We start from the raw sequence: 14,972 nt of genomic DNA, 5'->3' as shown, positions 1-14,972 counted from the left end.
GGGGCAGAGCAGGGATGCCCCAGCCCCCTCTCCCAGTCCAGACCAGCTCCCCGGTGCTGCCCTAGCCGAGGCTACCGCCCTCGCGCCCTAGCCCCCGCTCCCCAGCCTCACGGAGACACAGCAGGCGGCGGCACTTACGGACCGGGAAGGGGGCCGGGGGCCCGCGAGGCAGCGGCGGGGGTGGGGCGGCGGCGGGGACCGCAGCTCCGCGGCCCCTGATGAGGCGCGGTCGCGGGCTCAGGCCCGGCTCCCGCCGCTCTCCGGGAGCCCCTGCCTCGGCGGGCGCGTGGCCGGGAGCCGCGGGAGGCGGGCACGGCAGCGGCGGTGCGGGGGCTCCCGGCGGCGCGCGGCTTCTCGGGGCTCTGAGCGGCTCCCAGCGCCGCCTTCTCGGGCGGGCACGGCCCGCAGTGACGTCAGCGCGGCTCCCCCCGCCCCCCTCCCCTCGCCCCGACCAGTGCGGAATGGAGGGGGCGGAGGCAAGCTGCGAGGGGCGCCCAGCCTCGCGCCCCGGCGCTTCCTTCCCCCGCCCCGCGTGCCTCGCAGCTTCGCCCGGGGAGTCGCGGCGCCATTCAAGCCTTCCGTTCCCACCCCACCCCTCCCCCGCCCCCGCCCCCGCCTCCGCGCGCTGCCAGGCTCGTCCGGAGCGACCAACGACCTGGGAGGTGGCGGCGAGCCGCGGGTTGGAAGCCTCGCAGGCAGCTCTGAGCTCAGGGATCCAGGCTGCTTTGGGGAGAATGGAGAGCTGAGAGATGGGGGCGTCTACTCTCCGGGCTGCAAGCGTTTGCTCTAAGCAAGCGTTGGTTCGGCCGAGGGTATCCACGCCGGACTGACCGGTCCCGGGGACCCCATGTAAGCCCGGAAGGGATATTGTGGCTAGGAGAAAGGTGTGCCTTTCGGAGCCGAGGGTACCCTCCAGGCTCGGTCCAGCTTCTCCAAGACCCGGTGCTGCCGTCCCCCTCCCCCACCCGCCCCGGGCGGTGCACCTGCAAACTCCGAGCGCTGGGCGGACGGCGCCCCGGAGCCGCTGTCCAAATGCTGAACTCGCCCTCCCGAGAGGCTGGCTCCCGACGCCCGGCTTCCCACCGCCCCGCGGCACCCGCAGGGGAAGGCAGGGCATGGCGGGGCTTACAGCGCGAAGCTCCGGGAAACTTTGGTGCTTCAGGATGGTAGAGGCAGGCTCCAGGGGAGGAGGCGAGTGGTCCAGGCGCCTTGTCGGTCGCCCTCCCTCGCCAAACCACAGTCTTACCCGCGCGTCCCGGCCGCTCGCCCAGGGTCCCCTCCGCCTACGTGTTTCTCCCGCCTCCACAGCAGGGGAGGTCCCTCCGGCTGAACTTGTCAGCGAGTCTCACCATCCATCACGAGCCAGACAGACAGGCCAAGTTCACGAGCAACGCTGTTAACTCCTTGCAAACCGAGCGCCTCCCACCGGAGGGAACCGCCTAGCTGGGGCGTGCTATCTAGCTCCGATTCCAGAGGCAGCGCTTCCAAGAAGCAGTGGCCCTTACGGCTTTTTTCTTCTTCCCTACTTCTCTCTTTTCTAAGCAACTTGAGGAAAGGGCTCGGAGAGGGAAAGAGGATGTCTCCCCCTCTAATACACATGCCCCACCCCAATGTCTTTCCTGACCATTTCTCCTGTCCTTTTACTTACTCCTTCGGTCTCCATAATCTCTCCGGATTCTCCTCTTCTAAATTGGTTGGATATCAGTGTAACTCACTACTTTTCTAAATTTCTTCCCCTTCTTCCATTTTGTGACTGTGCTCATTGTAGAAAAATTGGAAAGTTCAGAAAAAATATAAGAGATAATAATAATTGGCCTTAATTTCTACACCTAGAAGCCTGACTCGAAAAGAAAAAAAAAAAAAAGAGAGAATATTCTCATTAGAAGAATCTAGATTGCTGCTTGTATGAGGTGGGGAGAGCAAACAGGCTGGGGATACCCAGCCTTTCTAAACTGGTTGAGAAAGGAAGAACAAAAGTAAATTCTGAGAAAGGGATCAGAAAGAGAAACCTGTCCAGAGAGATAATGCCAGAGAGGCCTCGCAGAGACCCAGCGTTAGACCCAGGGAGACTACATTTACAGTCTCTGCTGGGGAACCAGAGCAGAGCCCACACACTCCTTTCCCCTTCTCCATCTTTTCACCCTTATTCCAGCCCCCCGAAGCCCAGAGAAGCTTCTCCCAGGCCTCCTGGGCAGCCTAGCTTCAGAGCCTGACCCAAAATGCAAGTCTGAGGGGGATGGGGAGTCTGGGGAACCCCGGTCATCTCCCGGAGCACTTTCTCAGCCTCTCCCTGTGGTCAGGCAGACTTGGGCCACTCCCCCCCTCCCCCCATATCCTATTGAATTCCTGGCGTCTGGTAGCTGGCGGCAACTAGGGCGACCTACCAACTTTTCCCCTGGGCATTCTCTCAAACCCCCCCACCCCCCAGGGCTTTCTTTTCTTTTCCCTTCGCTCTCTTTGAAAGGAGGCACCCAGGCCCAGAACGTGTTCTGCAGTTTAACTACTTCCAAATTCTTTGTTCAGGTCACCCCGGGACTCCATTGTCCGCTATTGAGAGCAGGAGCGGGCGGGCGGGTGCGCCTCTGCCCGGCAGGCCTGAATCCATTAGGCCGCTGCTCTGGCCCCTGCGGCCCATTGAGGCGCCCGCCAAACCGGGCGCCAGCAGCCCCCTCCCATCCTCTCCACTCCCGCCCTCAGCTGCCTTTTTTGGATGCCGCCACAGAGTCACAGAATGCTGCTGGTCCACGACAGGGTTATCTGGGTCTCACCCTGGTTGGAGGGACTGGATCACAAGTGCAGGCCTACTATGATTTTGGCTGACTCTGTCCAGGCCTTCACACCCTCATTAGAGTCCTGTCCAAATCCTGTTGTCTGCCCCTTGGCGCTTGGACCTGCTGAGCAGCTTTTGGGGAAGCAGTAGCCCTGACCGCAGTGGAGGTTGAGGGAACAGCGGCACACTTCCTTCTACCTCTCCAGCCTCCAAGCTGCTTTCCTACAGCCTGGATTTCCCCTTCCTCTTCCCTCAGGGGCCAGATCCCTGCTTCCAGTTAAGGGAAGCTTCCCTGAGTTAAAGGGAATGAAAGGAGGCAGTCCAGTTTCGGGGGAGTGCCAGCCCTATGTTGTCCTCAAAGGCCAGTTTCACCAGCATAGATACTCTTCCCCAGCTGGGAAAAGGATCAAAGGATCCTAGGGTGCCAGGGCTGGTGCCAGGGCTATCTGTCTCCAACACCACGCTCCCTCTCCCACCCTCCTGCCGCAGGACCCCCGGAGACAGTGACAGTGTGAGTCCCCCAGGGAGTTCAACCCCTTGCTGTCCACCTGGGGGATGGAGCTCCAGCAGGCTGTGCCTCACTGTGTGCCTCTGTGAGTGTCCCCCAGGTCCTGAACAAAGATGTGTGCTCTCAGAGCTAGTGAAAGGCCTAGAAGAGACTGCACTTTCAGCTTGAACCCACTTAAGACCGAGGTTCAGAGGTGCCAGCATCCTTAGGAGGAATGTCCAGGAAAGGGTCCGTTGTTGCTAATGTATTTTTTTTTTATGATAGTCACACACAGAGAGAGAGAGAGAGGCAAAGACACAGGCAGAGGGAGAAGCAGGCTCCATGCACCGGGAGCCCGACTTGGGACTTGACCCCGGGTCTTCAGGATCGTGCCCTGGGCCAAAGGCAGGCGCCAAACCGCTGCTACACCCAGGGATCCCCTAATGTATCTTTTTTTGGCACCTGGAGATTCCTTCGCTCAGCCCCCATCCTCTCCCTCCTACTCCGGGGTTATGGGGTCACTGAGTCTAGGGCAAGCATCGATAGATGCCCAGCCCTAAAGGACACTCAGGTGAGTGGTCAGGCCGCCCTGTCCAGTTCAAGAACCGGCCATGCCCTCCCCAGGAGCTAAGCTCCAGGGCAGAGCCTCAGAGGAGCCCAGGGGCAGGGCGGGGTGGGGGTACTAGGGTGGGACCCCTCACCCGAGAAAGGTCGCCTATGGAGGCACGGGGCCGCAGAGGAAGAACACTGGACAGAGAGGGAGGGCGGCCACCGCTGCATAGTTACCGCTCCAGAGCGCCCCCCCCCCCTCGGACCCCTAGGCCAAGACCGCAAGAAACTAGGGGTGGGGAGACTTCCCACCCCTAGGGCCACGGCCTAGATGGGTAGCGGAGGAAGCCAGACTGGCCTCCCCTGAAGTCTCTGCGGTGCCTCCCTGCATGCCCCCCAGGCAGCCCCCCCATCCTCCCCACCCCCGTTCCAGATCTGAAGCTGGGGAGTGTGAAGCCCGCGCACCTCCAAGGCCTGGTCGGACTACGCTAAGGCTCTTGCAGGACAGAGGAACCCCTGAGGGTCTCCCAGGCTTCCACCCCTTGTCCTCCTCCTTCCGTCCTCCCCACCCGTCTCAGGCACTCGGGTCTGCAGTCCTGACCTCGCGGCTCTCCGGTCCCAGAGCGCCGCTCTGCACGCTGTCCAACAGCGCCCTCTGGCGGTCATTCCTGGGAGATGCAGGCGCGCAGGGTTTAGGCGGCGGACGCTGGGCGGAGTGGACTCCCGCCCCCGCCTAGGTGAGCTCTTTCCCTCCGGCATGGACCTGCGGGTTTGGGGTCTGGATAGACCGGACAGGGATGCAGGTCTACGGACGCCTGGGCAGCTCTTCCCTGCCGCTCGGCTCCTCTCTGCCTCTCAAACTCCACGCAGAGCACCTGCTCATGTGCACAGGGCCCTCCCACCCATCAAGAACCAGAAACCGGGCGCTCATGGAAGTGGGAATATCAGAGTGAGCAGCTGGATGCCAGGCCTAAAGCCATCTCCTCTCTTACCTGAGGTTGAGAGTCTACTATACTTTTTTTTTTTTTAAGATTTTATTTTTTTATTCATGAGAGAGGCAGAGACACAGGCGGAGAAGAAGCAGGCTCCATGCAGGGAGCCCAATACAGGACTCCATCCCAGAACTCCAGGATCAGGCCCTGAGCTGAAGACAGGTGCCAAACTGCTGAGCCACCCAGGCATCCCAGAGAGTCTACTATCCTGACCCCTTTCGAGAAGGTCCCTTGGAGACTGAGGTGGATGGAGCAGGTTCAGGACCTTTCTCAAGGTTCTTGCAGCCAGGCAAGCTGTGCCCCTTGTCCCATGGCAATGATAGTCTAGTCTACTTCCAGCCTCACCCTTCCTATCTGTGGCTTTCCTTTCAGCCAGCGTCCCTCTCATTTTTTTAGGACCTCAGAAAATTAAGAAATAAAAGCCCTTTCTCATCAGGCCCAAGGATCTGATGTTCCAAGGGTGAATGGGAAAAGAGCAAGTGGAAATGAGAGGCTATGCAGGCAGGGCCAGGGATGTGGAATCTTTGAGATATCCCCCCCACACACACCCTAGACTCTCACCTCCAGCAGCAGGAGCATCTCTGCCACCCAGGCATAGTGATCTGCTTTCAATCTGGTCCTAAGTTTTGAGGGTTCTTGACATTCATTCACTCAACAAATACATACTAAGCTCCTACTATGTGCCAGGCATTTCTGAAGGCAAAACTCAAAGAGGGTAAGTAACTTGCTCCAAGTCACACATCTAGAAACTACTAGAGCCAAGTCTCAGCCTAAGGTATGGACCACCCTACCATGATTTCAGAAGTATCCTTTAAAAAAAAAAAGATTTTATTTATTTATTCATGAAAGACACAGAGAGAGGCAGAGACATAGGCAGAAGGAGAAGCAGGCCCCTGTGGGGAACCCAATATGGGCCTGGATCTCGGGATCACACCCTGAACTGAAGGCAGATGTTCCACTGCTGAGCCACCCAGGAATCCCAAGTAGTGTCCAGTGGCATGTCATCCATACCACTGGGCACAGAGCCTTCTAAAACGTCAGGCTGGGGGCACTCGGGCAGCTCAGTCAGTCAAGCGACCAACTCTTGGTTTCAACTTGGATCATGATCTCAGGGTTGTGTGATTGAGCCCTACATTGGGCTCTGCACTGGGTGTGGAGCCTGCTCAAGATTCTCTCCCTCTCCCTCTGCACCTCCCCCTACTCACATGCATGTGCACATTTTCTCTCTGTAAAATCAATCAATCAATCAATCAATCATCAATCAATCAATCAAATCTTTAAAATGTCAGCCTGATGATGTCTCCTCTGTGCTTGAAATCCTTCAGCGGGGTTCCACTACTTTCAGGAGAAAGCCCCAAGTTCCCCAGGGGCAAACAAGCCCCCTCGCTACCGCCCATGCCTGGTAACATGACCCATTGCGCCCTTTCTGTGAACCCAACATTCCTGCCATCCTAGATGTTTTCCATTTCCCCGAGGCCCAGATTCTGGCACCGCTCAGTCCCTGCCTTTGTGTGCACTGACAGACCCTCTACCTGTAATACTCTGCTCTCTTGAGTGTATTTATGATTGTGACTGAAAGTCTTCCATGAAACCTCTGACCTAGATGATCTGCTATTGCTCCCCCTGTCAGCTAAAGACCCCGGGGGGGTGGGGGCTAAGTGGCCATGTTTGAATCTTCTGCATCCTCCCCCCACCGGCCCTCCTACTGACCCCTAGCCCAGCCAGGCTAACATCTGGCCCACCAGTCTGTCCTGAGCATTGAAGTAAGACCCAGGATGAGAGAGTCTACAGTGGGCCTGTTGAAGGTGGTACTGTGGTCAGCCTAGGTGACAAAGGAGCAGAGAAGCTGAGAATGGAGCAGATGGGTAGAGAGGCCAGCAGAGAAAAGGCCATAGGGCACCAGAGAGGACCCAAGACTTTCCCAGATGGCTTCTGTCCCTTCCCTGGTAGGAAAGTCTTGTAGTAAGCCCCTTTCTATCGGTCTGCCTTGAGTAGGTTCTGCCTTGTGCCATTGCCAGCTCCCTGACCCAAACCCCATCCTCCCAAGTTTGGCTTTCCTCCCCTGTGTGGCCTCCAATCTTGGCAGCACCTGGCCTGTGTCAAGAGGACAGGGGCCCCTCTCAAGCAACACTCTATGAGGAAGTGGCCTAATACCAACATTTCTGTGGTGCCAGCAGCAGGGGCGCCACCGTGTGGCAATTATGACAAGCACAGTTCACAGTGGCTCCGCTGCTGGCTCAGAATGATGTGTTTATTGATGGACGTTAAAATGTTCTAGGATTTACCTAGAGGAGAACACAGGCAACACCCTTTTTGAACTTGGCCACAGCAACTTCTTGCAAGATACATCTATGAAGGCAAGGGAAACAAAAGCAAAGATGAATTATTGGGACTTCATCAAGATATAAAGCTTCTGCAAAGCAAAAGAAACAGTCAACAAAACTAAAAGACAACCTACAGAATGGGAGAAGATATTTGCAAATGACATATCAGATAAAGGGCTAGTATCAAAGATCTATAAAGAACTTAATTAAGCTCAACAGCAAAGAAACAATCCAATCATGAAATGGGCAAAAGACATGGAGAAATTTCACTAAAGAAAACACAGACATGGCCAACAAGCACATGAGAAAATGCTCTGCATCACTTGCCATCAGGGAAATACAAATCAAAACCACAATGAGATACCACCTCACACCAGTGAGAATGGGAACAATTAACAAGACAGGAAACAACATATTTTGGAGAGGATGTAGAGAAAGGGGAACCCTTTTGCACTGTTGGTGGGAATGTAAACTGGTACAGCCACTCTGGAAAACTGTGTGTGGGTCCCTCAAAGAGTTAAAAATAGATCTGCCCTACGACCCACCAATTGCACTGCTTGGGATTTACCCCAAAGATACAGATGCAGTGAAACGCCAGGACACCTGCATCCCAATGTTTATAGCAGCAAAGTCCACAATAGCCAAACTGTGGAAGGAGCCTTGGTGTCCATTGAAAGATGAATGGATAAAGAAGATGTGGTCTATCTAGGGGATCCCTGGGTGGCTCAACAGTTTAGTGCCCGCCTTCGGCCCCAGGTGTGATCCTGGAGTCCTGGGATCGAGTCCTGCATCGGGCTCCCTGCAGGGAGCCTGCTTCTCCCTCTGCCTGTGTCTCTGCCTCTCTCTCTCTCCCTCTGTGCCTTTCATGAATAAATAAATAAAATATTTTTTTAAAAAAAGAAGATGTAGTCTATATATACAATGGAATATTACTCAGCCATTAGAAACGATGAATACCCCCCCCCCCATTTGCTTCCACGTGGATGGAACTGGAGGGTATTATGCTGAGTGAAATAAGTCAATCGGAGAAGGACAAACATTATATGGTCTCATTCATTTGGGGAATAAAAAAAATAGTGAAAGGGAATAAAGGGGAAAGGAGCGAAAATGAGTGAAAATATCAGTGAGTGTGACAGAACATGAGAGACTCCTAACTCTGGGAAATGAATAAAGGGTGGTGGAAAGGGAGGTGGGTGGGGGGTTGGGGTGACTGCGTGATGGGCACTGAGGGGGGCACTTGAGGGATGAGCACTGGGTGTTATGCTATATGTTGGCAAATCGAACTCCAACAAAAAATATACCAAAAAATGTTCTATGATTTATATTTTTCAGATTTACTCACAAAGTGAGAATTTGCTAGCATTCATGCTCACTAGGTGGGTATATTACACTAAACACTATTCTAGGTGCTTTGTTATTACTCTTCACAACTGCTTTATGCCACAGATGCTTTTAGTCTCATTCAACAGATGGGGGAACTGAGGCACAGAGAGGTAAAGTAATTTGCCCAAAGTCATGGCTAGTCGGCGGCTAAACCAGGGTGAGAACCCAGAGTCCAAGTTCTTTACCACTATGTTACACTGCCTCTTATTATTTTCTTAAAGATTTTATTTTTAAGTCATCTTTGCACTCAGTGTGGGGCTCAAACTCATAACCCTGAGATCATTCCACCAACTGAACCAGCCAGGTGCCCCCACTACCTCTTAGTGATAGTTTTCTATTGTCCCATTTCCCATTCAAATAATCCAAATGTCCATAAAACCAACCAGCCAGTAGCTTACCAGACTCATAGTAAGTCTCTATGACTGGAAGCTGAGTGCAGGAAGGAACCTGTCTGACTCATCTCCACATTCTCAGTTCCTGACACAGAAGACACAGTCAACATTTGATGCACCCTCTAGAGATAAGAAACTGCTGACATACTTTATAAGTTTCTGTTTATTTTCATTATTCCCATGGCAAATTCTGACACCTCTCTTCCTGGAGACTGCAACAAAAGTCTTTGAATTATTGCATATAAACATCCCACACAGTCTACCCCAGGGCAGGTTTTGGAGGGAAAAAAATGAGCTTCCTTGTGGACCATAAGTTTATCACAAGCTCACAATTTGGTGGCAAGGATGTGAACAAAGCTCATAAAATACCACATTGTACTGTGGAAAGCTAAAACTTCCTTATCTAGACTCCCTTGGAGCTCGTATTCTGGGTAGGAATTAGAATGCACTAACTGGAAGCAATGTGGAAGAGAAGATGAGGTGGGGACCCATCTTCTGGCTACCTTTGAGCAATGTGGGCCTTTTTCCCCCAGGATGGTCCAGTGCTCAGTTTTTAACTTTCTGAGTATGTATAGGCACATTCATAGTTGATGGTGGTGACTTTCTGATCCTGGATCACAACCACATCACTGTGTTCCTAAAGCCAACAGCTTCTTGAACCACCTCTTAATTCTCTACCTTCTAGACAGTGGTGGAAATAGAGGCTCCTCTGGCAAGGCAGTTTTTGTTTTTGTTTTTATTTTTTAAATGTTATTTATTTATTTTAAAGATTTTATTCATTTATTCATGAGAGACACAGAGAGGTAGAGACACAGGCAGAGGGAGAAGCAGGCTCCATGCAGGGAGCCTGATGTGGGACTTGATCCCCAGACTCCGGAATCACGCCCTGAGCCAAAGGCAGATGTGCAACCACTGAGCCACCCAGGAGTCCCTGTTTTTATTTTTTAATATTTTATTTATTTATTTGAGATAGAGAAAGAGAGAGAGAGAGAGAGCACAAGTGGGGGCAGTGGGAGGAGCGGAAGGAGCAGCAGACTCCCTGCTGAGCAGGGAGCCTGTTGCAAGGTTCCATTGCAGAACCCCAGGGTCATAACCTGAGCGAAGGCAGACACCCAACTGATGGAGCCACCCAGGCACCCCTGTTTTTTATTTTTTTAAGAGAGAGAGAGAGAGACCAGCAGGGAAGAGGGGGAGAGAGAATCTTAAGCAGACTGCATGCCCAGTGCAGAGCCTGACATGGGCTCAGTCTCACAACCCTGAGATCACCACCTGAGCGAAACCAAGAGTTGATGCTTAACCGACTGAGCCACTAGTGCCCCTGGCAGGCTAGCTTTGTAGCATTCTCAGAGTCATTCCTTGCATATCCAATCCACAACTGCTTCTCCAGTCCTTCTAACAGTATTATAATTGCTGGATTCCTTAAATTAAATTCTATTAAATTCCTTTCTGTTTAAACTACCAGAATAGTATCTGTTTCCTGTGCAGGTGCCTGATCGGTATCCTTTTTGTTCCTTTCTTTGTTAATTTCACAAGTGTTTCTTGAAAATAAGGCACAGATGAGGCAGTGCGGTGGGTGCTCCTGCCAGTGAAATGGTAGAGACACAGCTCCAGCCCTCCCAGAGGCTCAGCCTGTGCTAGTCTCCCAAGCTGCATGGTCCCACCACACTGGGGCACTGTGTTCAGGTTAGCTCCGAAGAGGACACCGTTGATTCTCTACTCAGATTGCTTCCCGTCCCGCTTACTGGATCCGTCCTTCTAGGTCCCAGCACCTGCAGTCTCCTTAGGAGGATTGGAGTTTTGTCAGCTGCAGGAGTGGAGAGCTGATTTTCGGCCTCCCCTCCAGCTCCAGAGCAGCCCATACCAATGATGTCCTGTGCAGGAGTGTGAAAGCCCACTTCCCTCAAGGACAAACTCACATCCTGGAGACCTCTGTTGGGATAGGCTGAGACTGAGACTTTGCTGGAAATCCCATTCTTGCTTGTTTCTGCCCCTTCCCTGACCTGCTTCCCCCTACACCCTTCCCAGTTCTCCTGGAGCACTTCAGTAGCATGCTGAGGCTTGCTTTCCGGTATGCTTTGGCAGAACCTGACCAAAGACAGCACATTCATTTAAAGGGGCATCGAAAAATAAAATAAAGGGGCATCGACTGACAGACTAAAGTGGCCGGTGGGGTCTTCGATCATCGGACTGTGTGAATAGACAAGGCCTGGAGAGAAACAACTGAGGAGCTACTTGCCCATTGTTCTGGAACATCTGAAGCGCAGGCCTGTGCAAAAGCAGGCGGGGAAGTGGGAGGTGCCTCCGGAAGCCAGAACCGCCCTGTGGTGGCTAATTTTATGTCTACTTGGCAAGGCCATCATGACCAGTGACTTAGTCAAACATCAGTCTAAATGTTGCTGTGAAGCTATTTTTAAAGATGTGATTAACATTTAAATTGGTGGACTTTGAGTAAAGTAGATGATCCCCCATGATTTGGGTGGGCTTTGTCCAATCATTTGAAGGCCTTGCTAGAAAGAGACTGAGGTCCCCTGAAGAGGAAAATTCTGCCTTTGGATTGCCTTTGGGCTCAAGGTTGCAACATCGACTCTGCCCTGGGTCTCCAGCCTGACGATCTGCCCTGCAGATTTTAGACTTGCCAGCCTCCAAGTCTCTATCTCTAGATGCCTAGATCTAGCATTCTCTCTCTTTCTCTGGCTCTGGCTCTCTCCAGTCCCCTCTCTCTCTCTTTCTCTCTGCGCGCAAACACACACACACACACACACACACGCACACACATAACATGGGAGTTAGGGACACTGACCTCTGTGTAGTCAAAAATCCACATATAACTTTGAACTTCCCCAAACTATAACTAACCTGCTGTTGACTGGAAACCTTACCAATAACAATATATAGAAGAGAAAAGAAAACATTACCAAGAAAATCAGAAGTAGGGGACACTTGGGTGGCTTAGCGGTTGAGCATCTGCCTTCTGCTCCTGGAGTGATCCCGGAGTCCTGGGACTGAGACCGGTATTGGGCTCCCCGCAGGGAGCCTGCTTTTCCCTCTGCTCTGCCTGTCTCTCTGTGTCTTTCTTGAGTAAATAAATAAAATCTTTTAAAAAGATTAAAGATAGGGCTCCTGGGTGGCTCAATTGGTTAAGCGTTTGCTTTTGGCTCTGGTCATGATCTTTGGCTCCTGGTTCAGCGGGGAGTCTGCCTCTCCTTCTCCCTCTGCCTCTCCCCCTCACTGGTGCTCTCGCCCACTCTCAAATAAATAAATAAAAATCTTTTTAGGGAGGAACACCTGGGTGGCTCAGTGGTTGGGTGCCTGCCTTTGGCTCAGGTCGTGATCCTGGGATCCAGGATCGAGTCCCCCATTGGGCTCCCTGTGAGGAGCCTGCTTCTCCCTCTGCCTCTCTCTCTCTCACTCTGTGTCTCTCATGAATAAATAAATAAATCTAAAAAAAAATATTTTTTTTAAAAGACAGAGAGACAGAGACAGACACAGGCAGAGGGAGAAGCAGGTTCCATGCAGGGAGCCCGATGTGGGACTCGATCCCGGGACTCCAGGATCACGCCCTGGGCAGAAGGCAGGGCCTACACTGCTGAGCCACCCAGGGATCCCCCTAAAAAAATCTTTAAAAAAAAAAAACTTTAAAAAATTAGCATCTCAAAAAAAAAAAGCGTTCAAAGAAAATAATTGAGAAACCCGATGGTCCCGAAGAGTGGGCAAACTAGCTCTGCGCGTCAGGGGGTGAGGGCACAGGGGAGAGCACTGGACAGACTGAGGAATGAAGTGGGGGGGGGGCGAGGCGGCCAGCCATTCAGTGCCAATGGTGGGCCAGAGGGTGGCTTTAGGCTCCCCATGCCCTCCAGCAGCCTTCTCTAGTCACCCAAAGAATAGCAGGAATCAAGATCATATGCAAAGAAGGGAAGACTACTAATTGATCAAGTACTTTCTGCTACTGTGATCATCTGCTACTGTGTGTCCCCAGGCTGGGACTGTGTGGGTTTATTCACTCCATGCTTGGCACAATTCTGGGCATGTAGTGGCCATTCCCTCCTGCCCAGCGTCAGCACTCCACATTCTTCTTTTTTTTTTTTAATTTTTATTTATTTATGATAGTCACACACACAGAGAGGGAGAGGCAGAGACATAGGCAGAGGGAGGCTCCATGCACCGGGAGCCCGACGTGGGATTCGATCCTGGGTCTCCAGGATTGCGCCCTGGGCCAAAGGCAGGCGCTAAACCGCTGCGCCACCCAGGGATCCCAGCACTCCACCTTCTGGAAGAGATGGTTTTTGCCTCCGCTGCCATAACAAAGTGCTACAGATGCGGTGGCTTCAACCACAGAAACTTATTTTCTCCAAGGTCTCGTGGTGTGACCAGGTTGGTTCCTTCTGAGACCACCGTCCACGGCTGCTAGGTGGCCACCCTTGTAGCCGGGGCGCAGGGGTATGAGAACACGCAGCTCCAGGGCTCCCAGACAGACCAGGCTTGGCCACTCGCTGCTGACGGAATCCAAAGGGAGAGAGATGAAACAGGAAAGGCGTTTGTTTCCATAAGAGCAACGTGGGGGATGTGGGACCAGTGTCCCTTAAGACTGTCTCCAAAGTGCGAACGATACCTCCAGGTTTCTAGAAGGACAATGTAGGATGAAGGTAGATGGGCCCGCGCTGCATCCTGTGGGCAAGTGAAGGACAAATCTCAGAGTCAGTCACGGGCAGGGTCTTGTGGGCTCAGGGCAGTCCTTGTTTGCTTGAGGGGGGTAGTTTCTGTTTTCATCACTGGGTGCTTTGCCCCTCAGGGTCTTCCACCTTCAGGGATCAACCATCCGGAAAGAAGAGCCCAACTAGCAAGTTCATGGTCAAAATGGAGGCAGTAGATGTCCTGTTTCATCTCCTTCTGGTATCTCCACATGGTCTTCCCTGTGTGTGTGTCTGTATCCTAATCTCCTCCTCCTCTTTTATTTTTTATTTTTTTTAAAGATTTTATTTATTTATTCATGAGAAACACACACACAAAGAGAGAGAGGCAGAGACACAGGCAGAGGGAGAAGCAGGCTCCATGCAAGGAGCCTGATGCCGGACTCAATCCCGGGACTCCAGGATCATGCCCTGGGCCAAAGGCAGGTACAAAACCACTGAGCCACCCAGGGATTCCCTCTTTTTTTTTTTTTTTTTTTTTTAAAGTGATTTGTCCACCCAATGTGGGACTTGAATTTACAACCCTGAGATCAAGAGTCACATGCTCCACCAACTGAGCCAGCCAGGCACCCCTCCAATTATCCTCTTCTAATAAGGACACCAGTCAGATTGGATTAGGGGCACGCTAATGACTTTATTTTGACTTAATTATTTCTTTAAGGATCATTTATCCAAATACAACCACATTCCAAGGTACTGGGAGTTAGCATTTCAACATATAAATTTTGGGGGGACACAGTTTAGCCCCAGCAGATGGGCTACATCCCAATCCCATTTCCCACCTTGGCTGGTGGACTCCAGCCTATCAGGGCTAGTATGGATCTGGGGTGCAGGTAATGTTCTTTTGGGAATGTAGGTGAGGCTTGGTGGGGAGAGGTCCTGAGTCTTTGATGCAAAATGGTGGTGGTTTTATGAAAGCACGGGGAGACAAGACGGGTGGGCAGGAAGAGCTGCTGCCTCAGGGTTGTGAGGGGTGGCTAATTATATACCTGGGAGTTGGGGGAGGTAAGGAAAAGGTTTTAAAAGAACTTTTGTATGCTAAAGAGGACCTATAAGATACTGGAGGCCTGGCCATTGTCAAGGTTGTTTTTCCTTCTAGTAAAGTATTAACATTTAAGATAGTTGGGAGCTTCCTTCTGAAAGTTAGGCTGGTTTTTTTTTTTTTTTTTTTTTAAGATTTTATTTATTTATTCAAGACACACACACACACACACACACACACACACACACAGAGGCAGAGACACAGGCAGAGGGAGAAGCAGGCTCCATGCAGGGAGCCTGACACAGGACTCGAATCCGAATCCGTGTCTCCAGGATTAGGCCCTGGGCTGGAGGCGGCCCTAAACTGCTGAGCTACCCAGGTTGCCCTGAAAGTTAGGCTGTTGAT

The sequence above is a fragment of the Vulpes vulpes genome, chromosome 14, assembly GCF_048418805.1.
Source record: "Vulpes vulpes isolate BD-2025 chromosome 14, VulVul3, whole genome shotgun sequence".
NCBI lineage: Eukaryota > Metazoa > Chordata > Mammalia > Carnivora > Canidae > Vulpes > Vulpes vulpes.
Note: the sequence above shows the minus strand (reverse complement) of the source record.